The following is a 24,192-nucleotide window of genomic DNA, read 5'->3' on the forward strand; positions in this document are numbered from 1 at the left end:
GGAAACAGACATAGATAAAGGAGTTGCCCAGGGCCACAAAGCCAACAAGCTGGAGTAAACACTGCCCCAGAACCTCCTTTCATCCCCTCCCCTTGCTAATTCAGAGAGTAGAAACTGAGGAAAGGAGCCAGGTGTTCAGAATTCCTGGTTCTGCTTCTCCCTAAGCCAGTCTGTGGCACAAGGAAAGGTTACGTTTGTGAGGGAACTACCTTCTTTTTTATCGTTGGAGGAAATGAGAGGGGCTATTGTTCCAGAAAGTTTACGGCACTGAGGCTCCCGTTCATCAGTAAGGCTAGGAGCTGGGGGAGAGCATTTGAGGGCTGAACCACAAAGGGAGCCTCAGGAAGTGGGGGGGGGGGGATAGGTATGTGCTTGACTCTTCATTGAGTTTCTGATATATCATTCATCTCTTCTGGCAGCGGAACCTTGGGCAGAAGTCTACCCTGAAATATAAACCTAGCTGTAGGAGATACAAGGGCTTGGACAGGAGACCATAAGAATTTGCTTCTGGCCACCAGGGGGAGCTGATACAGTGAAGATAGAAACCAGAGTAAAAGACTGGAAGCTTGGTGTTGATATGGGGTCTAATCTGCATGCCCACCTGAGCAGCTGGGTGTCAGGCTAGGTCTCCAACAGCCTATTTGTACAAGCACAGTTGCCCAGGACCCTGGACTCCGGGGTTAAGACCTTTTCATGGCAGGCAGGGGAGCCAAGACCACCCAACACTGTTGGAGGACTTTCTGGGCACGCCTGAGGTCTCCCCAGGTGGTGGGAGAGGACTGAAAGACCCTGGGCCTCAGCATCCAAGATGCAATCCCCTAGGGCAGAGAATGAAGCTATGCCATAAGGCATGGTACATGGGGCTTTGGACTTGGGACTCTTACAGCGAGGGTGGCTAGATTTAGCAAATCGAAGTGTGCCGTAGCAAATGTGGTGTGGAACAAATCTACACTAAGACACTGCTTACTTGAAATTGAAAGTAAATGTGTGTTTTTTTTTTTTTTTTTTTTTTTTTTACTTGGGAAAGGGCAGAGCCATCTGTCATGATTTGAAAAGAGTCTGAGGACTTAAAAACTGAGAACAAACTGAGGGTTGATGGGGGGTGGGAGGGAGGGGAGGGTAGGCGATGGGTATTGAAGAGGGCATCTTTTGGGATGAGCACTGGGTGTTGTATGGAAACCAATTTGATAATAAATTTCATATATTAAAAAAAAAAAATGAAAAGAGTCTGAGGAGAGACCATGGATCCCAGCATCTCCAGAGTTAGAGGAGAAACCCCAAGTGGGGTGGCAGGCTTCATCTGAGTTCCCTAAAAAAGTGGTTAAGAAAGAAGCTTCAGGCCAAATGGACAAGACAGAGCAAGGCGGGTGAGGGCAAGGTGCTGGGGCATACAGCAGAGGCTTCTGGAGGGGGAAAGGTGGGTGTTTGCATGTGTTGTGTTGACATGTCTGGAGCCTTGAATGGGTCAGGTGCATGTGCAGATCTTGGGGAGGTATCAGATTTGACTAATTGTAAGGAAAACTTTTCTTCGAAAAGACCATTATCTAGTTCAGAAAGAGGTTGGTTTGTGAACTCAAGAGCCTCCTTCTTAAGAGCAAAGATGCTATGAATTGTCATTGTCAGTGAATTTGCAATCTCCTCTCTCCTGTCTGCGTTGAAGTCCCTTCTGCTATCCTCCATGCTTGACTGATTCTCTCAAACAAGCATTTTGTTTTTTCTCTGGAGTCAAGCTGAATTCCACGTGACTGGCTAAATGTAACTGAGCACCTACTGTGTGGGGGCACCATGGCAGGGGGCTAGGAGGTGGAAGACACAGACCCCGCCCCGTGTTCCCCGAGCGCCCAGACTCATAAACCAATAATTCCAAGAACATCAGGACAAGTGTTTACCAGCTACAGAGGTCCTTGATTTTAATTAGAAAGAGACAAATGGCAAGAAAATTACTGTAGCAAAGATGATGAGAATTGTTATTATAGGAAGCTAATGTTTACTGAATTCTTGCTTTTGAAATCTAAGTTCTTTCTATGTATTAAGTCATACAATCCTCACGACAAGCCCATGACATAGGGGCCCCATTCCAGAGGTGAGAAACCTGCCCAAGGTTCATCACGACAAGCCCGTGACATAGGGGCCCCATTCTAGAGGTGAGGAACCTGCCCAAGGTTGACCAGCGATCTGACACCCCAGTCTGACCCTGCTCGGTGGGACCTGGCACTTTTCCATTGTGCTGGTGTGCCCACATATAGAGGTGCCTTCTGTTTTTTTTCTCAAGTGTTTATTTTTGAGAGAGAGAGAGACAGACAGAGCAAGAACACAAGTGAGGGAGGGGCAGAGAGGGAGGGAGACACAGAATCCCAACCAGGCTCCAGGCTCCGAGCTGTCAGCGCAGAGCCCAGCGTGGGGCTCAAACCCATGAACTGCAAGATCATGACGACCTGAGCTGAAGTCAGACATTTTATCCAACTGAGCCCCCCCAGGTGCCCCTATACAACTGCCTTCTTGAGCGCATCTCCTGGATGTCTCCCAGGGTCCTCACATTTAGTATGTCCAAAATGCAACTTGTTCTTAACACGTCCACCCCCTGCCCTCCCAACCTGTCCCCCAGTCATCCTGTCTCCATGAATGGCACCATTGTCCACCCAGGTGCTCAGGCCAGAACCTTCTCCCACACTCATGTCCATTCCATCAGCCGTTGATTTTGCCACCCAAATCCCAAATCCGTCCACTGCCCTCCAGCTCCACTGCCCACATACTGGTTCCAAACCCCAGCCTCTCTTGTCTAGTAGTGCAGTGGCCTCCTCACTGGTCTGTCACTTCTATTCTTTTTGCCGTCCAAACCAGTCTCTTACACAAGGCAAGAGTGAGCTTAAACTGTAAATAAAACTGTGTTGTGCCTCTGCTTAAATAAGACCTTCCAATGCCTTCCCATGTACTGAGAATAGAATCCAGCTCCCCCAGGATGGCCCACAGGACTCTGCAAGGGTGGGGTCTGTCCTGCTCTCCCACCCTTCCTTTGGCAGGGGCCACTCTCCACTGGCCAATCTCTCTCCTGACTTGAGGACTTTATTCTTGCCCTTCCCCCTCCTGGCCCCTTCTCACCCCTCAAATAGGAGCTTGAATGTCACGTCCAAAGGAGGCCTTCTATAACAATTTCATCCTTCCTTTTGTTAGCACCTTTTACAATCTGTGACTACTCTCTATTCATTCTATCTATCTATCTATCTATCATCTATCTATCTGTCTATCTATCTATCTATCTATCTATCTATCTGTCATCTATATATCTTCTTATTTCTTTTCTCCATGAGGCTGTCAGCCTCCTGGGGGCAGGACCACATCTATCTTATGCCTGTGTTATGTGCTTAAAGCATGTGGTATTAACTGATAGGTAACCCATGCACAGCCTGCCCTTTATTCGTGACAGCAGGCCCCAGGAAACACCTGTTTTTCAAGAATTCCTCAGTCATACAAAGTAAGTAATGATTCTGGTTACTGAATTTTACTGGCTAAAGCAGGTAAGAAACATCTTCTATAAAGGTTTCTGTTCAACTGGTTTGTTAGAGAATTAAACTCTGCCAAATTTAAATTCCTGCAGCATTCCTGTAAACACGACTCAGAGCTCGATTTACTGTCTCTGGAAAGCCTCGGAAGGATCTACCACCAAAGACCAATAGGTCCCCCTGTGCCTGCCTAAGTGTGGGACTTATTTATGCAGAAATCTACTAAGCCGGTCACCCTGGGGCTTCACCAGAAGGTGATCAGCTTTGTGGTTTCCCTTCCAGTGGCTTTCAACGATGCCATGAAAAAATCTGATCAATTTAAATAAGAGGTCAGCTACCGAGGTAGTCAATTTCTCTGATTTCTCAAGGGCCCTGGCCCCAAGAGACTGGCTCAGTATTTTCCACCACTTCAAGAATGTGACTTCAGAAAGATGTTTTCCAGGAAGCCTGCAGGCCTGAGCACACACACACGGCAAGTAATCGGGTTTTCTCCCCTAGGAAGGAGTCGGCATTGAGGCGGGATGTTGGTGCATTCTGCTGGTCTCTTGATGCACTCCCAGTGACGAATGGGAGCTGGTGAGGCCTCAGACACATTTTACTCACGTATGAATTTTTAAAGCTAGCACACATAGTAGTTGTGAGCATGAACTCTGATTCTCAGTTCTATTTAGCAGCTGTGTGATCTTGGGGCAAGTCACTTAACCTCTCTGTTTTTGTCTTCTCGTCGGTAAAATGAGTTTAGTAATAATACCTTCCTCACAGGATTTTGGGTGTGGATGAAATGAGATAAACCATGTATAGTGCTTAGAAGGAAACAGAGTTTAGCACACAACTCTCGTTAAATGTTACAGATCTCCTATTACGATCATTATTGTAAATCACCAAGCAAGGTGCATACTGGAGAGACCACACTGAATTTGGAAGAAGCAAATACAGAGACTCGGAGACTGAAGAACACTGTAATAACAGTGTTTCTTAAGGTCTCAAATAGACACCACATCTAACCATTTTCACCAGAATAAAGGCAGTCCTTCTCCCAGTGGGGAAACCCTGGCCCCCAGAGAGACTGCCATGCCCCAGCATGGTTTTGCCAGCAAGCTGTAAGGGAAGGAAGGGGGAACGGGGGTCATGCCTGATGAAAGTCCAGTTTCTGGAATAATTCAACAAGCAGGAAATGGCAGAACAGAGCCACTCAAGGTACTGTGGGCCTGCCCGGCCAGGCTTCCAGCCCCTCTTTTCTTTCCCACGACCTGGACCAATCCTGATCCCATGGGTGCTAGAAAGTGCCGGCGGTTCCCAGGCTCCCTGAGCGCTGACTCTGGGCTAACTCTGGGAAGCCTGTCCCCAAGGGTGTGGGCTCCGAAGTGTGACTGCCTGGGCTTGTCACCTGGCTCTACCTTCACGAACTGCTTATGCTGTGCACCTAACCCTGCACAGGTAACTTAAACTCATTTCATTTTCTCACCTGTAAAATGGGGACACTAACATTTATACACATTTTACTGATTTAATAAATATTTATTAGTTCTTACCATGTACCAGGCATATTATAAGCTTTTTTTTTTTTTTACAAATATGAACATGTTCAATGCTCACAATAACCCAGTGAAGAAGGCATTATTGTTATTTACCTATTTTATAGACAAGGAAAAATGGGGCAGAGATAGGTTAATTAACTTGCTTATTGTCACATAGCTAATAGGGGTCAGGATTTAAAGCCAGGCAGTCTGGCTCCAGAGTCTGTCCCAATAACCACTCTGTACAGCCCAGGTTTTAGCAATGTGCTGGCAATCACAGGGCATCCATGCATGATTCTGGGATCTGAACCTCAAAGGCCCAAACAGTCCCCTCAACCATGACCTTCCCTCATCAGTAATAAAGAAGCCACCCTTTAATGCATAGCTCACTGTGTGCTAGGCAGCATACTAGGTGCTCAATTCCTCCCACTTCAACTGACCTCTCCTTGAAGGTCTTATCATTATTCCCTTTCTACTGACAAGGAAACTGAGGCACAGGGCTGAGTGCTCGACCCCAAAGCCTGTCTCCCATGGGGCAGACGGAACCCAGCGCTCAAGACCAGAGTTCATATCCCTTTGTGCTTCATACTTGAAACCCGGGACAGGTGGCTTAACCTCTCTGGGCCTGTTTTCCCATCTGCAAAGCAGGGTTGACAGCAGCACTTCTGTCCCCAGCAGCTGTGACAAGGATCCAGAGGTCGTACTTTTGAACCACCCAGCACAACTGCCCGATACGGAGAACGCACCATTTTGTAATTGTAGGTCCTCTTTCCAGGGATTTAATCAGGCCATCTGGAAGTCCCCCACCTCCCCATCCTCCAACACCACACTTCTCCAGTCCTTTCCTTGCCCCCGAGGCCCTTTCCAGCTGCTGTGGGGCCCAGTGCCTCTGAGCGTGGCCCTCACTGCGACCCGACTTACAGAGCCTGAGACAGTTCTGCCGTGGCTCTCACGGCTTCTCACTTCCCCTTCAGGTTTTTGTTCTTGTTCATCTGGGTCTTACCAGTAGGCTGGCAACCCGGGACAGAGCAACTTCCCAGGCCTTTCTCAGAGGCTGTGGCCAGAGGTCAGCTTGGGAGGGGAGGCCATGTGAGGGGTGGAGTCACTTTGCTCTGCTCCCATGGAAGATACCAGTGCCCACCATGGTGGGGCACAGGCGGAGATATTTGGCCGCTGTGGGGATCACCCTGGGAAGGTGCAGCCCTCCTCTGCCCCCCGGACCCCAGGACCTGTGATTTGGCATATAGTACGGTTCCCAAGGGCTTGAGATCACATAAGTTGCCTTGGAACAGAGTAAAGATATTAATAGTAGTCAGAGAAATAGTGAAGATTTACAGTTTTCCTAACACATTCTAGTCAATTCTAATAAATGGCATTGACAGGTAGCTTTCCCTATGCTAACCATTTCCCATGTAATAGCTCACCTCATCCTCAAGATAACCCAATGGACTGGGCCCTGTTCTCTTTATTTTACAGAGGAAAAACCTGAGGCATGGAGGTTATGTCACTTGCCCAAGGTCACATAGAGCATAGGTGGTAAAACCGGCATTCGATCCCCTTGGTCCGACTCCTGAGCCCACGCTCACATCCTGCTTAAACCCTCACAGGAGCCCCCAAAGCAAGCATCCGTACCCCCATTTTACAGACGAGGAAGCAGAGACCAAGAGGAGTTAAGCATCCTGTCCTAAAGTCACTTGGCTCCTTCCACCTCCATTTCAGCCCAGACCTGTCTCATCTCAATGTCAGACTTGGGTGTGTGTGTGATCTCCCACACTCTGTCAGCCGAATTCCACAGAATCTGACATTAACGAATGCTTACTGTGTGCCATGCACAGTGGGGGGTCCAGAGAGCCCACCTGGATGAGATTTCTGCCCCGAGAGACTTGGAGGCTAGGGGACATGCCACGATTCATTCATTCCCACATACCGTTCACTGAACACCAGCAACAGGCAGGTACAGGGTTAGGTGCTGGGGTCCCGCAGCAAGCGAGCCAGATCAAGCCCTGCCTTCTCAGGCTACACGGACAGAAGGATACTGAGCAAGTTGTTGGCTCCACTGGTGACCACGTAATTGAAAATGGACGTGTCTTGGGAGAAAAATGAGAACAGAACCCTAACTCAAAGTAGTAACCGAGAATCGAGTCCCTGGCCTTTCCTGTTCCTCGGGGGGGATGCTAGAGAGATTTATGATGTCGAGAAGGAGACAACAGGTGCTGATTTCATTATCTGGATCTTCAGGAACTCACTGAAGGGTGGTGGAGACAACTAGTGATGTTGATGTATATGTAAATATAGCCTATTTCCTGGCTGCGTAACCTTGGGCAAGTTCCCCCATCTCTCTCTGGGCCTCCATTTCCCCACCTATAAGATGGGGAGAACCAGTACCCGTGTTCAGGTTTTGTGAGGAATAGGTGAGACAGTGCATACGAATCTATTTTGGCTATTCTGGAGGCCCTGTTCAAATACAGACACGTGGCTAGAGGATGTGGGATGTGGAACCCTGGTACAGACTATGGATTTCTAGATGTGCACATATTTCAGCCACCTGAAACACAGCACGCACATTACAGGCACTCAGTGCCCCTAGTACCTCTATGGGAACTAGGGTAATATGTTGGCTATGAAGCAACATGTAAAGTAGGCATGGAAAACAGGGTTAATCTCAGGCTCCAACTCTGATTCACTAGTGTGGCTGGTTGCAGTATGGTGTGGTTGGTTGGGGTATGGTGTTAAGGAAGATTCTGAGGCCATGTCAAGGCTTTGCCAGGAAAGAGGGGCATGTAGGACCCAACAGAACAGTTCTGAAAGTAACTGGTAAGGCAGAAATAGGGCCAAGATAAAGGCTCAGATGAATGTGACTTTAGGTCGTGGCTGCACCACCCATCAGCTGTGTGATCTTGGATGAATCCCATTTCCTTCAACAGCCTCAGTTTCCTTATCCCGAAAATGGGGGTGTTAGGCTGGTCAAGCTCTTGGGTGCCTCCAAGCATGGACATTCTCTGAGTTTATCCCATGTTTTCTGGTGCTCATGTATTATCCCTTACTAGGCAACAGCTTTCCTCCCTGGCTTCATCCCACCATTTTAGCTTCTCTGTCTTTGCTCTTATTTCATGCAAACACTTATTCGTGGCCAAGGGGATCATCTGGGAAAGGAATGTGTCGCAATGACCACCACCTTCCAGCATCCATTCTCCACCCCCTCCTTATAGTAATACAGCATCTTCTGCCCTCACTGAGTTTTGGCATGGCACATGGCTGTCCGGTTAGAAATTATATTTCCCCTTGTGGTCAGTGACAGCCATTTGACTAAGTTCCATTTCCCCCTCCCCAGCTGATAAACAGACTTGCCCATGTCCCAGCTCTGACTGTGCAGGTGAGCCCAATGCACTAAGGCAGGGCTGGCAAAGTTTTTCTTTTTCAAGTTTATTTATTTATTTTGAGAGGGACAGACAGTGTGAGTGGGGGAGGGGCAGAGAGAGAGAGAGAGAGAGAGAGAGAGAGGGAGACACAGAATTCCAAGCAGGCTCCGTGCTGCCAGTACAGAGCCCAACGTGGGGCTTGAACTCATGAAACTGTGATATCATGACCTGAGCTGAAACCAGGAGTTGGACGCTTGCTTAACCAGCTGAGCCACCTAGGTGCCCCAAGTTGGCCAAGTTTTTCTTAATGAATGAGGTAGCCGCTATTTTAGGCTTTAGGATAGATGGTCTTTGTTGGGACTACTCAGGTCTGCTGTTGGGGCTTGAGGACAGCCAGAGGCAACAGGCAAACAAATAGGTGTGACTGTGTTCCCATAAACTTTTGTTAAGAAAAAAGCCAGGCTGACTTACGGGCCATAGTTTGCCGATGCCTGCTCTAAAGGAATTGCAGAGCAACAAGATGGAAGGAATTTGGGTCTTCAGGGGGATCTTGTGAAGCAGAGGTGCCCCATGAGCTTGCACTGGCTGATCTATTACACGACGGAGAAATAAACATCTATTATAGTTACGTCACTGTACTTTGAGATACTCTTATCATTTGTCTAACTAATATAGGAGCTAAGAAAGTAACTGCCCTTTATGGCTACTCTCCGAATACATCAGAATGGAAAAATACCTTTCCTAGAATTTAAAGGGCCAGATTGGGCTGCCTTCTCCCATTTCCTAATTTCTGTGTCTCTAGATAAGAATACGAGAGTCTGTAGGTCCAAGGCAGGGGTTTACTGCTATAGAGTATGTAGGAGAATAAGGTTCTTGGGTTTCATTTATAAGGGTCTGGTGGCCCCCAGGATAAAAGCAAGACAATGTGCTCTCAGTGTGCCAGCGGCTGCACTGGCCAGGCTGCCTGGGGGGATCCTGAGGGTGTACCAGGGCCACAGGTGCCCGGCCCTAGTTTCCCAGTTTATTGACCTCCTACCTGGAGAAGGTCAGCCTGGGGGAAGTGGGGGATGGGGGCACAAAGCCAAGAATTGGCTGGTTTACACTTTTATGGAAAAGCAGCCCTGTGGTTCTCAAAGAGCCACGAAGACAGCCACGTTCTGTTCCTGCTGCAAGGCACAGGAGGTCTGACTGGAAGAGAGTTTCAGGAAGCAGGGAGAGGTGCAGGGTGTGGGTGCAGAGGGGCAAACTCTAGGCCAGGGCAGTCCTAAATTCCATACTGCTGGCCGGCACAGGGTTTGGAAACAGCCTGAAAACTTTCATGTGGGGAACCCACGTGCCCAGTCCTCTCTGTGGTCCTTCATCATGCTGGGTCCACTCATGTGTGTGCCCTGCCTGGCCTCGGCCTCAGAGTTTGGACCCGGGCCTAGCTAAGGATGAATGCGGTCAGTTATAGATATTAAGAATTTAAGATTTAAGAATTCTTCATTAATTCATTCTGATCACCTATTACTTGTCAGGCAGTGTGCAAGGCACTAAGTGCTTCCACACTCAGAATATTTTATTGGTTCCCTGGGGCGCCTGGGTGGCTCAGTCGGTTAAGTGTCTGACTCTTGATTTTGGCTCAGGTCACGATCTCACAGTTTGTAGGATTGAGCCCCCCGCAGCGGGCTGTGCACCTACAGTGCAAGGCTGCTTGGGATTCTCTCCTCTCTCTCTCTCTCTCTCTCTCTCTCTGACCCCACCTTGCTCATGTTGTCCCTGACAATAAGTAAACGTAAAAAGTATTTTTTTGGTTCCCTAATAATAATAATAATAGCAAACACATATCATTTATTGTGTGCCAGGAATGGTTTCAATTTTACATATATATATATATATATATATATATATATATATATATATATATCCTACACACACCTGTGAATGAGTGGGTGTCTGTATATACATGTAAAATATGTATGTATACACACACACAGATACTCATTCATATATATGATCTTACCTAATCCTTACTTTAACCCTACACAATTTATCTTCAGCTTTCAGAAGAAGAAACTACAGCACAGAGAGGCTAAGAAACTCACCGAGGTCACAGAGCCACCAGGTGGTAGGACTGAGATTTGAACCGGGAAGGCTGTTGCTGGAGCCCAGCTCTTATCGCCCCAGCCCACTGCCTGTGGGTTCTAGTAAAGGTCTTCCACAAACACATAGATTCTATGCTGACGCTGCCTGGGTCACTGCTAGATGCCAGGTGCTGTGCAGGATGCCAAAGAAACATAAATTCCCACTCACAGGCCTCAAACTCGAGGCCCTCTTGTAACCGCCCCTCCTGAGAAGTCCCCATCACCCAACCATTTCTTCTTTTATTTTTTACTTATTTTTTTTTAGTTTTGAGAGAGGGCCAGCGGGGGAGGGGCAGGGAGAAAGGGACAGAGGATCTGAACTGGGGCCTGCGCTGACAGCAGCGAGCCCCGTGCGGGGCTTGATCTCATGAACTGTGAGATCATGACCTGAGCCAAAGTCGGATGCTCAGCCAACTGAGCCACCCAGGCGCCCCCATTTCTTCTTTCTCGCCCTTCCAGCCAATATGGCCTGCCGCCCACTTGGCACACAAGCCTCCCGACTGCTTTCTGGTCTGCATGCACAGTGTGCCCCTCGCTTCAGATCCTCTCCCCGTATCCTGCTTTCCTTCAAATCCTATTCCAGATACAAGTCCCACCTAACAGCTTTTGGCTTGCAGCATCCCAGAATGTCGGTGCTGAAAGAGAGCACTGGGGCCAACTCCTAACCTTCCTAAGATCAGGAAACTGGAAGCCTGAAAAGGGTTAACTAATCTGAAGCAGTTACAGATGCATTTAGGAGCAGAATGCACGTCTTCGGCTAGGGTTATTTAGCAAGTCTCTCTATGGATACCTGTAGGCTTGTGTAGGGCAGCGATTCTCAATCAGGGGCGCTTTTGTCACCCAGGGGACATCTGACGATGTCTGGAGACAGTCTGGGTTGTCATGAATAATGAGGTGCTCCTGTTGTCTCGTAGGTACAGGAGACTGATGCTATTGCATAGGACAGCATCCCCCTTCCCCAAACAAAGAATAATCCAGCCCCAAATGTCCACAGTTGAGACGGGTTGAGGTTGAGAAATCCTGGGAGAGGGTAATAACATTTTTTTTTTTTTTTGCATTGTCTCTTCTATATCAAGCGGTTCCCATTACAGGATTCTGTAAGCGTGACAATAAAATGGTAGCTTCAGAAATGAATCGTGAAATGACAATTCAGAAGACGACAGGCCTGACTTGGATACCAGCCCCTGGCCCCCCTCCTCAACACACTTTCCCAAAAAAGCCACATTCCATTTCATAGGCTTCAAGTCCCCTAGTGGATGAGTTTTTCCTTTTCTTTTGGGTAGCAAAAAGATGAACAAATTGAGACTGTTCTGTGCTGAAGTAAGTCACACCAAGTTCTCTGTGCACCTTTCTAAGGAAAAAAAAGTATATATTATTGCAGCGAATGGAACATGTAACAGTGCAAAGTTCCTAGGAGAAATCTTTGTCCAAAAATGGTGTCTACCTGCTGTTTAATGCTGCTATACCAAAGTACAGAGAAGGGCCGGCTCATTAACCTGACTCGGATAAGGTAAAGAAAGTGTGAGTCCACGTGCTCCTCCCAGCTAATCTTTTCTGCCTTGGGAGAGATCCCAAGGGGCCTGGAACCTTTCTCCTCTTTAGAAGTAGATGGCCAGTTAGTGGCAAAACCCACTGTGTTTGCCTCCCTGCAAAACAAATTCTGGGTCCATTCAAATATGTGAAAAAAGATGTCTCTCAAATGCAAGGGCTACAAACACCCAGGAGAATGAAACTAGTGTGCTCATTTCTGAATGTGCTGTCATGTGATTTTGAGTAGAAAATGACGAAGCATCATTACACATCTCTTGCTTTGGCATCATGGCTTATTTTAAAAGAGTCGAAAATAAAGCCTATCCTTTAGAGAAAAGAGTCACCCCTAATTTTGGCAAGGCCTTAACGTATCCCTTTTTGGCAGAGACTGGTTATAGTCCCTCAGAGAGTTCTTTATCTCCTTCATGTATTGTTATAGGACCTGAATTTTTAGCTGCCCAGAGAAAGACGATAACTCCCCAGCTTCCTGACGAGCAGATGTGGCCAAATGACTAAGTGCTGACCAACAGGAAGTAAGGGGAAGTGATGTGTGCAGTCTCTGGGGTCTGCTCTATCCTTCTACTTTTCCTCTGCCCACGAGGGAGAGAGGAAGTCCCGGTGGGTGGAACCAGCCATATGGCACCACGCAGAGGAAGGTAGCACCTAAAGAATGGTGGAGCAACAAGAGGGAAGGTGCCTGGTTCCCTGAGGTGGAGACGCCATAACAGCCCCGACTGCTTATGCCTGGATTCTGGTACGAGGGAGAATTTTAAACTCCTCTCTTATCCAAACTACAGGTATTTTGCATGTCTGTTACACCTAATGAATCTGTATGCTAATGAATCCATTCCGCAGGTTTTTAAATTAAAATCAGTTCAGGAAAGCACGCAGCAAGTGCTAAGTACCCGCTACCTATTATGTTAGGTGCTGGAGATTCAAAGAGAAAAGCACACACCCCATCCCCCAAGGAATCTAGAAAGAACTAGTGGTCTTCTATTTAACAGTTTTCACACACACACACACACACACACACACACACACACACACACACACCTATTCCCGTGGTATGAGAGCAAAGTTTGAGTGTTACAATTCCAACATTCCCAGTGACAATAGCCCCATAGGATGCTCTATGATGGGTGCACAAATGATTTCTGTAAAAGGCCGACTAGGAAATATTTTAGGCTTTGTGGGCCATACGGTCTCTGTCATAAGTACTCAACTCTGCCACTGTGTGAAAGCAAAGTGTGAAAGCAGCCACAGGCTATAGAATAAGCAAATGGGTATGGCTGTTTGTCCAGGCAATTTTATTTGTAAAACTAGGTGGCAGACAGCTCTGGTTTGCCAACCCTCGTTCTATGGTAAAATATTTAAACAGGATAACCTTCTCTTTGGGATTTACAAGAAACACAGCATGTTAAAAGCATGGAGAAAGTTTTTTTTTTTAAAGCCTATTTAATTTTACTTTGCCAGTGTTCCCCAAATTTGAGCCTCTTAACACTTTTTTTTTTAAATAATGCTAATTAATATCCCATAACTGGCCTTCTAAATATGCTGTTGCAAACACTGGCTAAGTAACTTTTATTGTTAATAAATTAATTTAGGCACACATAAAAGAAAAAGCAATACAATGACCACCTATATGCTTACCATTATAATTATATTTATAAATATATAAAGCATTATAATTACAAAGTCCCTTAGACCCCCCTCCTGATTCCATCATTTCATCTACTTCCTGAGATTACCCTATCTCATCAGTTTGAATGTATCATCCTCATGCATGCTTTAGATGTTTTACTGCGTTTATTAAATTCCTGATAATATATAGACTGTTTTGCATGTTGGTAAACTTTATGTAAATGTTAGCACACTACACAAATCCTGTCTCAATTTGCTTTTTTTTTTTTTTTTTAACACAATATTACATTTCTGGGATTTGACTGTGTAATAACACGTAGATCTGGTTCATTTATTTTCCTTGCTACTTGGTATGCCATTGAATGAACATTTACTTCTTCTCTTGTAGACAGCTTGTTTCTTTTCCTCTTTCTTCATTTTTCAATTATAAACACAAGATGAACACCTGATTTCCATGTGGAGGAGATTCTCTAGGGTATAAACCTAAGAGTAGAATTATGTGTTTCCAAGTTTCCTTGAAAGTGGACTCAGAGTCCCCTTCAGTGCTGTATAGGAGTTCTGACTGTTCTAGATCTTTGCTCAAATCTGGTATCATCAGACTGTCACTTTTTTGCTGACCTGATGGGTGTGAAAGGCATGCCTAGGTGTGGTTTTTGAATGCACTTCAGGATTATAAGTGAGGCTCAGCCCTCTTCATAGATTTCTGGACCATGTGGTAGCATATTTCCACGTTAAGCCTTCACAGGCATCTTTGGCACTGGTCAACGCTATGTTAGATTTGCACAAGAGGCTGCCATGCACCTGAATTTCTTCTTCTTCTTTTTTTTTTAATGTTAGTTTATTTTTGAGCGAGAAAGAGAGAGACAGACAGAGCATGAGTCGGGGAGAGGCAGAGACAGAGAGGGAGACACAGAATCCGAAGCAGGCTCCAGGCTCCGAGCTGTCAGCACAGAGCCCAATGCGGCACTCGAACTCACAAACCTTGAGATCACGACCTGGGCCGAAGTCGGACGCTTAACTGACTGAGCCACCCAGGCGCCCGGCATCTGAATTTCTAAGAGATTCTAAGGCTGGAGACTGTACGAGGTGGGCCTCATTTAAAGTTACTTTCACACTTCCAGATGTTGATTCTTTGACTGGAGCTACCCCCTTCAGCAGAGAGAACGGGGCTTTGGAGTCTGTAGACAGACTTGGTTCAAATCCAAGACAGGACACATTCTACATGTGATAGTGGGTAGGTTTATGAACCTCCTGGAGCCCCAGTGTTCTCAGATGTGCAAAGGAAAATCGAGCCCTTTCAGAGAGCTGAATGGAGCAGAGCACGAGAAGCACCCAGGACAGTGTCTGGCCCAGGCAGGTTCTTGATTGTTAGTTCTTCTATCATCTGCTAACATACAGGAGAGACCATGAGCTGAACCTCTACCTGTTTCTTTCACCTTCTGCATGCCTCAGTTTCCCCCACAGGTAAAAGTGTCATTCCCATGTGCACGCCTAATGTTAGGCCACAAGATTGAATAATCTTCAGGGCTAGACAGGCCTTTGGAGATCATCAAGTCTGGTGATTCTTAATGTTTTATAGAGAAATTTAATGAGCTGATGAAAAGGAAGTTCATTCTGGAAAAATGGCACAGACAACAGAACATCGTGGTGCCTAGAAACTTGCTGAGTGATTGGGACCCGCTCCTTCGCTCTTACCCAAAGCACCTTTGTTGTCATGGTTTTGAACAAAGTACTTTGTACTAAGTACATGCCTTTGAATCAGTACCGGTTGCCTAATTGCTAAGGGAAGAGAATATTCCTGTGTTAAGTATTATTTTAAACTAGAATTTGAGAGATTTGCTAGCAGATAAGTAAATAAAGCACCCTGGACAGAAATTTAACAGACTCAAGAGGAGGCCAAACAAAACAAAACAAAAAAAGGTCCCTGTTCCCAGGAAGCCAAATCCCATATGGCAAACAAAGTACACACCCTCACAACTGCCAGCTGGGATCGGAAGCTCCAATTTGGAAGCGAGCCCCAAATGCCATTTAAGATGTAGTTCTCTGTGTTGCCGTGAAGCATCAACTGTGTTTCTGTTTTGCTTTTAACACTTGGAAAGCTCAGAACAAATTCCAAGTGTTGGCAAACTGTCTGTCGCCTGCAATATGGTTTCTGCCCCCGCCAGGCTGCAGAAAGCAAAGGGTGCTGTGCTCCCCTCACCGGCATGCCCGGTGACATCCTCTCGTCTGCATCTTCTGTGCTGGCACAGCAACCTGGGGTTCCGGTGAGCCCTCTCCGTCTCGGTTCCCTTGGTGACCGCTGCCTCTTCTCTGGCCTAGGGCCTCTCTTCCCTCGTGTCACGGTGAGGCCTCTTCTTGAGTCCCTTCCTTGGGACGCTCTCACCCGCACCTGTGACATCAGTGGCCACCCATCTGCCAGCGTTGTCCCCAAAGGCCTCCTTAGTGCGACCTCTCTTTGAGGTCCACACTTGCTTACCCACGTCTCCCATGTCGAAGCCTGTTCTCATCTGTGTCAGGCCAGGAAAAGTCTTAGTCATTTAGTACAGTAGCAGCACAGTAACAACCTTCTGCATCATTCATTCGTTCATTCATTCATTCTACTGGGCCCCAACTAAGTGTCAAGCTCTGTGGTAGGCCCCAGAATTCAGGTATCTGATTTCTTCTTCTTCCTCTTCTTTTTTTAAAATGTTTATTTGTATTTGAGAGACAGAGAGACAGAGTGTGAGTGGGGAAGGGGCAGAGAGAGAGGGAGACACAGAATCTGAAGCAGGCTCCAGGCTCCAGGCTCCGAGCTGTCAGCACAGAGCCCGATGCGGGGCTTGAACCCATGAACTGTGAGATCATGACCTGAGCCGAAGTCGGATGCTTAACTGACTGAGTCACCCAGGCGCCCCTCAGGTATCTGATATCTGCCCTAGCCAAGTAAGCCAGCTCTCTGAGATAAAGTCCATGCTGCAAGACCCTTTCTTCTAGAATATTCTATGCCCCCTAACCTCTTCCCTAACTTCTGCTCACGTGGGGCAAGGCCCTGCCAATGGGGAGCCATATCTGCCACATACATTCTCCTTTCCTTCTGCTGTCTCTCCTCACTACTGACCCCACCTTAGGTCACAAATGCAGCTGGTGACGGGCGCTCGATTGCTTTGAAGAAGTGTGGTTGTCTAACCATTGATGGCCTTCAAAATCTCCTACTTGTCACTGGGGTGTGAGAGTGTCCCCCTGGCCGGTTGGGCAGGTTGAATCTCTTCCTGCACCCTCGGGGGGCTGGCTCACCAGCAGAGAGAGGAGGGTAGAGGCCTCAGCCTGGGCTACAAACCATATCCCAGATGGTATACTACCACATGCATTGAGACACTTATTTCCGCTCTCTACCAGAGGAAGCTGAGGCTATTGTTTTTGGTAACCAGGAGGTAACCTTCTGGGTCCAGAGTGGAGAAATAAAGATAATCGCTAATATCCGATGTGCATTTACTATGACACAAGTATACTATGTGGTTTACATGCTACATGGTGCTAATAAATACATATTATTTTACCTGATCCTTCCTACAACTTCATGAGGTGGGCATATGGTTGTCCCCATTTTGCAGGTATAGAAACTGAGGGCCAGAGAGGTAAGCAACTTGCTTAAGGTCATATGGAGAGTAAATGGTCAAGCCAGGACTCAAACCCAGGTAGTCAGGCTGCAAGGCCTACACTCTTAACCACTGAGCTCTGCTTCCTCTCTGTTAGATGCTCGGGGAGCACCTGACTCACTGGCAACCTTGCTCTGGTGGAGAAGCCCTACATGGACTCTCTCATTTCTGCAGACAACCAGCTGGCATGGCAACTTGTCTTTGACATTTTCAAAACTGAATCCATTATTACTTAGCTCATATTGTCCTTGTCCTCTATTTGTTAAAAGCATCCCTAAGCTACACACCCTCCCAAGACAGAAACCTCAGGGTGAATCTTTAATGTAAAAAAATTTGGTGAGGGGAATAGGTTACCACATGCTACAGAATGCAACAGTCACATGGGTTTCCCTGCCGTCTCTGTCCCCCAGTGTGATGGGTTGAATTATGTCCCCTTTCAATATGTTGATGTCCTAACCCTCCACCCCTTTACATGTGAATGTGACTTTACTTGGAAATAGGGTCTTTCTAGACGTAAGCAAATCAAGATGTGGTCACGGGGGTGGGTCCCAATCCAACATGACTGGTGCCCCTATAAGATAAAAATCTGGACAGAGAGAAGGCCATGTGAGGAGGAGGCAGAGACTGGGGTTGTGTTGCCACAAGCCAAGGAATAGCTGGCTTTTCTAGAAGCTGGAAGAAGAAAGGAAGGATCCTCCTCCAGACAATCTGGAAGGAACATGGCCCTTGATTTTGGACTTCTGGCCTCCAGACCAACGTGTCTGTTGTTTTAAGACGTCCTGTCCATGGTATTTTCTTACAGCAGCCACAGGAGTCCCATACACTCATTTTCCAGTTCTCCTCCGCGAGTGTGGATATGACCCTGGTTAGTGGCTTCATATCTACCCCTCCAGCGACAGCCCAACATGGATAGCAAATACATGTGCATACTTCACACAAGGGTGACACCTTAGACACTATCTTGCATCGTCTCTTTCATTTGGTAACACACGACAGCCATTGAAAGAAATTGTGGTCAAATATATATAACACTGATTTACCGTTTTAAGCATTTTAAAGTGTGCGCATTCGGTGGCATGAAGTACATTCCTATTGTCATGACACCATCACCACTGTCCGTCCTGGGGACTTGCTCATCTTCCCAAACTGGATCTCTGTCCCCAGGAAACACCAAATACCCCAGCCCACGGCTGCCAGAGCCATGCCTGATACCCCTCACTCCCTCACCCCACATACATCACCAAGTCCTGCTGCTTCCACCTTCACTGGGTCTCCGGCCCTCCCCACCTCTCAGTCCGGCTGCCTGCGGCTCTCACCTGGGTTCCCGAAACAGCTTCTGGACTCTGGCCCCACCCCTGCGCGCCTCAGCCCATTATCCACACAGCCACCAGCCCTTCCTTCTAAACTACAAATCTGATGTCATCTCCCTGCTTAAAAGTCTGTGACGGCTCCTATGTCCTGCATATACAGTCAGATGAGCTCAGCCCTATTTTCGGTGCCTGGTCCGGAGCCTGGCCTGCAGGAGGTGCTCAGGGGGGTGGTGCTTGAATGGTGTGAATTCCTTAGGTTTCCTCCAACCCGAGCTCCAACGCTGAGGACCCCTGTGTGGTCCCCTCCGTGTAGACTGACTTCCCTTCCTCTCCTCTCTTCACTTTCTCCACCTGATCAATCTGTTCATTCGTCAGCATTCAGATTGAAGCTACCTCGTATGTTTCCAGCTCTCCCGGAGCCAGATCTTTACTGCCCTATAACAGTTACCAGAATTTTCTGTAATTACTTGGGGACATGCCTCTCCCCCGCCTGGCCATGGGGGACACACATGGGATGTCAGCCACACAGAAGGTGTTCGGTCTGTGCCCGCTGACAGCAGGACAGCCTTGCTAGCTCAGCTCTTGGAGCAGGCTTCATGGCCTGTCCCTGATACTGTTAGGGGAGAACAGCTAGCCTCACCGGGACTCTCCTGGGATCAGGGAGAGGGCAGTTTCCGGTCTTCCAGGAGGCGCTAATGCACTGACATCAGTGTGGGGACAGCAGTGGTTCCACCAGGTCACCATGGAGCCTGAAGCATAGATTTAATGTCCGCTGGAGGTGAGGAAGGGACTGGCATTCTGTGGCTGCCCTTCCAATGCCAGCCCCTCTGGAGAGGCCGTGGGGAGCTGCAGGAATTTTCCAGAGCCAATCAAGGACAAGGGCACTCCAAGGAAGAAAAGAGAACAGCTCTTGACTCGGTGAGAGGCTGGGGAGCCTTCCGGGGCCTACAGAGCCATGCCAGGGCCCAGGTGCTCCACTTCCACAGGTGACCTTCTGAGGGAGGGAATGGGGAGGCCTCCAGGTCTGGATTCAGAGGTGGATATGGAAATGACTGAGGGAAATGGCTGGCGTGGATGTGGCTCCGGATGGAACCCTTTCCCCCCAGTTTTTTTCCCGCTCTTCTGCCTAAGATACCAAGTGTACCTTTAAATCAGGAGTGTGGCACTGTCTTTCCCCCTTTGGGAGCCCAAGGTGCTCTCTGAATACCGACCGTCCGCCCCTCCCTCCTCAATCCCTATCTACCCCACACTGCTTCCCTGTCTTTGCAACACTCAGACTATGTGAGATCATCTTGCCCATTTGTCACTGCTGTTTATTGCCTGCATTTCCCCAGCGGTGCCTAAGTCCTGGGGTCCTTGTCCCCCCCCCCCCCCCCCCCCGCAACCCCGAGCCCAGAACAAGGCCTGGTTCCATACAGATGGGTGGAGAATGATGGAGAGCATCTCTCCTTCTGACACAAGGGCTGGAAGTCCCCTCACGGGGCGATACTCTTCTTTTTTTTTTTTTTTTTAAATTTTTTTTTCAACGTTTTTTATTTATTTTTGGGACAGAGAGAGACAGAGCATGAACGGGGAAGGGGCAGAGAGAGAGGGAGACACAGAATCGGAAACAGGCTCCAGGCTCTGAGCCATCAGCCCAGAGCCTGACGCGGGGCTCGAACTCACAGACTGCGAGATCGTGACCTGGCTGAAGTCGGACGCTTAACCGACTGCGCCACCCAGGCGCCCCAGGGGCGATACTCTTCTTAAAGGGCCACAGATGTTCATGGGAAAGAGAGCCAACAGCTCCAGCAGCACAATGCCTGTCTCCTAGGTGACTCGGTGATCACCAGATGCTGTGGCCCTGACGTGGCCTCCCTATGCCTCCCACAGGGCGTCACGGACCACCAGCACCCCCATACATATTGATAAACAAACCTGAACCTCCAGCTGTCATTAGAGGCTATGTGGGAGGCACCAGGATTTTAGGACAGGTACTGTTGGGGTGCAACCTTCACCTTAGAACCCAGTTTGACCCAAACTGGACAAATGGCAAAAGCCTGTTAACCTCAAAAGGTGTCCAGGAGACCTGAGAAGGGTTAAAAGCAGTAGATCAGGGGCGCCTGGGTGGCTCAGTTGGTTAAGCATCTCACTTTGGCTCAGGTCATGATCTCGAGGTTCATTGAGTTCGAGCCCTGCATCGGGCTCTGTGCTGACAGCTCAGACCCTGGAGCCCGCTTCAGGTTCTGGGTCTCCCTCCACCTCTGCACATCCCCAACTCGTGCTCAGTCTCTCAAAATAAAAAAAAAAAAATATTTTTTTAAAGTAGAGGTCAAGCAGGGTTCAATTCATTAAATTCATACTCGGCTCCCTTCTGGGGTTCCCCACCTCACGAAGCAAACTTGTCCTGTGAGATGGGCGAAGTCACCTGTTACACAGCAGCAGACCCAGATGAGAGCATCGAGAGTGTCATTTGGCACCCAGTAAGGTCTCAGTAAATGTAACAAAAGAGGGAAGGAAAGAACGTAACGACCCTGGTCTCCTGAATCCCATCCTGATACCCTTCGCACCTTACTGCTCCCTAAACTTATCCATTCTGGGACAGCTCAAAATCTGTTTTGACTTTAAGAAATACTTGCAAAAAGTGACTGTTTCCTGGAGTGAGCTCATCGTTCTAATAACCCCTAAATCCTGTTGGTAGATGCTGTTGATCAGCTAAGATAGGATTTGAGAACATCCCTTATTATCATTATTTTAACACAGCCCCACTCTGGAGCAGAAAAATTGCCTCTTACAAATACAGGGAAATAAACAGGATTTACTCTTTGTACTTCTAAACTGTTTCAAGACCAATTATTAATAAGAAAATGTAAAACCCTGCCCGCATGTATTATTTGTTCTTTCTTTTATTCTACGGGCCCCCTCCCCCACCTCCCAAAGGAGAGGAAAAAGAGAAGAAATAAAAGGCTGAATTTCCCAGGTTTACATTATCTGATATTTTAATTAAGGAAGAATAAATGGGTCACCCCTGTCAGCTTACAAACTGCAGCCGCATCAAATGGTGTTCCTTTTGAATAAACCCCATCACCATGGTGAGGCTTTACTGTAGCCGAATAAAGACAAAAGCAGAGCTCCAGCAGCATTTGGCCAAGGTCACTCTGAAAATCAATGGCTGTACTAGCATCAGACCTGAGAATCCTTGACTCTGGTTGCTCTGTCCCAGCTGGTATCCAGGCTGCCTCCCACCAGGAAACCTCGGCCAGCTGGTAGGTAATTATACGTGCTAATAGTCACTGACACTCTAGTCACCAACACCGAGATCCCAAGTTCCTGCGTTTGTTAGAAGCCCCAATGACCCGCACTTTTCTAGGGCTGTTTTACTTAGAGAAGCGGGCTCAGCTGGGCTGGGCTCAGAACCTGGAGCCTACCTGGCAACTTGGAAGGTGAATGTCTGGGAGTGGGGGGAGGGGAGAGAGCCAAGGAGACACTGTTGTTACCTCCACTGGCCAGGTCCTCCATTCTAGAACTCATCTGCCTCACAGTAGCTGTGTGACTTCAGGCAAGTTCCACTAACCTCCATTAGCCTCAGCCTTCCTATCTGTAAAATGGGATAAAAAAGTCTGCCTTGCACAATTGTTGGCGACTGTATGCCACGAAGACAGTGCCTGGAAAGTAAGGTGTCCAATACCTTACTTTCCCTGACACCCAGCAGACTCAGGACTGTTGCAAAGAGAAGAGCTTGAGCCTCAAGGTCAAGTCAGATTCCAGCTGGTGATGGCAGGCAAGGGTGGTGGGAGAAAGCAGACAGATAAGGTGCCACCCCGAGGACACAGGGAGCAGGGGAGTCTAGTGGGCAAAGGATGGGCTTTGGAGCATGAGCCACAAGGATCCCACCCCTGCTACCTCCATCTATAAAGTGTCCCACCAACAGCCTCCTAATCTGTAAAATGGGGAGAGAACTGGCACACAGTAGGTGCTAAATAAATAGCCGCCCCTTAGCATCTCCCCAAGACCTGCCGTTATTCTAGGTGACAAGGTCATCCCTTATGGGAGCACAGTGTAGGCAGGAGCTGCCTAGACAGAAACCTGAGTGGTTAGAACTACGGGCCTGGGGGTCTGGGGCACCTAAATCCACGTCCTGGCTTCACCACTTACGAGTCCTATGACCTGGGGCATGTTACTTAACCTATCTGTGCCTCGGTTTCCTTATCTGTAAAGTGGACATAATAACAGTATCCACTTCGTAAGGTTTGGAGAATATTAGATATTAATGAATCTGTGTAAAGCACTTCAAACAGTGCCCAGAATATGGTAAAGCATTTAATAAAGGCCAGCAATGGTGACTTGATCAGCCCCCCGTATGTTCCTGGGCCAAGGGGCATCTCTGGGGTCTCCGGGGTGGGGGCGGGCTCTGTTTTATGCTGTAAACCCTCTATTTCCTGGAAGACCCCAATCAGATCAGAAGGGTGGAAATCTCTGTGGCCTGGTCACACGATTGGGCCAGATGGATTTCAGAGGAAGGGCAGTTTCTCATTGGGTGCACAGTGGGGATTTGAAAATAGTGACTATGTATGAGTTCAAAGTCTTTCACAATGTGTGTTCAGTGTGTGAAGTCTCTAAGCTCTTTGAGGGTTTGTGTTCCAAGTTTGAATCTGTGGCCTCTGGGCTTCTGTATTCAAGGTATGAGGTCTGCAAACTCATTACGGTGTGGGTTTCAAAGTTTGCCTCTGAAGTATCTTGAGTATGTGTTCAGGGTGTGAGGCCTCTGAAATCTTTGAAGATGTCTGTCCTAAGGTGTTTTCTAAATTTATTTTTATTTTTTGAGGCATGACCGATGTATTATATTAGCTTCAGATATACATAATACAGTGATTTAACACTTGTTATACATTGTGAAATAGTCACCACCATAAGTGTGGTTACCATCTGTCATCTTACAAAGTTAATACATATTATTATTATTATTAAAATTTTTTTTATATGTTTATTCATTTTTGAAAGAGAGAGAGCACAAGCAGGGGTGGGGCGGAGAGAGAGGGGGACACAGAATCCGAAGCAGGTTCCAGGCTCTGAGCTGTCAGCCCAGAACCCAACGCGGGGCTCAAACTCACGAACTGTGAGATCATGACCTGAACCGAAGTCGGACACTCAATTGACTGAACCACTCAGGCGCCCCAGTTAATACATATTACTGACTATATTCTTCATCCTTGTGACTTACTTATTTTATAACTAGAAGCCTGTACTTTTTTAAAAATTGTTTTTGAACAATTCATTTTTGAGACAGAGTGTGAGTGAGGAAGGGGCAGGTTGAGAGGCAGACACAGAACCCGAAGCAGGCTTCAGGATCCCAGCTGTCAGCACAGAGCCTGACGTGGGGCTCAAACTCACAGGCCGTGAGATCATGACCTGAGCTGAAGTCAGAGACTTAACCAGCTGAGCCATCCAGGCAACCCAGAACCACTTAATCCCCTTTACCCATTTTGCCCGCTGCTCATTACCCTCCTCTGGCAGCCACTAATCTGTTTTTTGTATCTATGAGTCTGGGTTTTGTTTTTTTTTTTTCCCTAGATTCCACACATAAGTGAAAGCATGTGG

At 47.6% G+C, this 24,192-nt stretch overlaps 1 protein-coding gene across 5 annotated transcripts in view; it reads right to left on the reverse strand.

Moving 5' to 3' along the window:
- Positions 1-24,192, reverse strand: part of ABTB3 (ankyrin repeat and BTB domain containing 3) — a 317,410-nt gene that overhangs the window by 51,632 nt on the left and 241,586 nt on the right. The gene's annotated exons all lie outside the window — the stretch shown is intronic.

This window comes from Neofelis nebulosa, chromosome 8, assembly GCF_028018385.1.
Source record: "Neofelis nebulosa isolate mNeoNeb1 chromosome 8, mNeoNeb1.pri, whole genome shotgun sequence".
Lineage (NCBI taxonomy): Eukaryota > Metazoa > Chordata > Mammalia > Carnivora > Felidae > Neofelis > Neofelis nebulosa.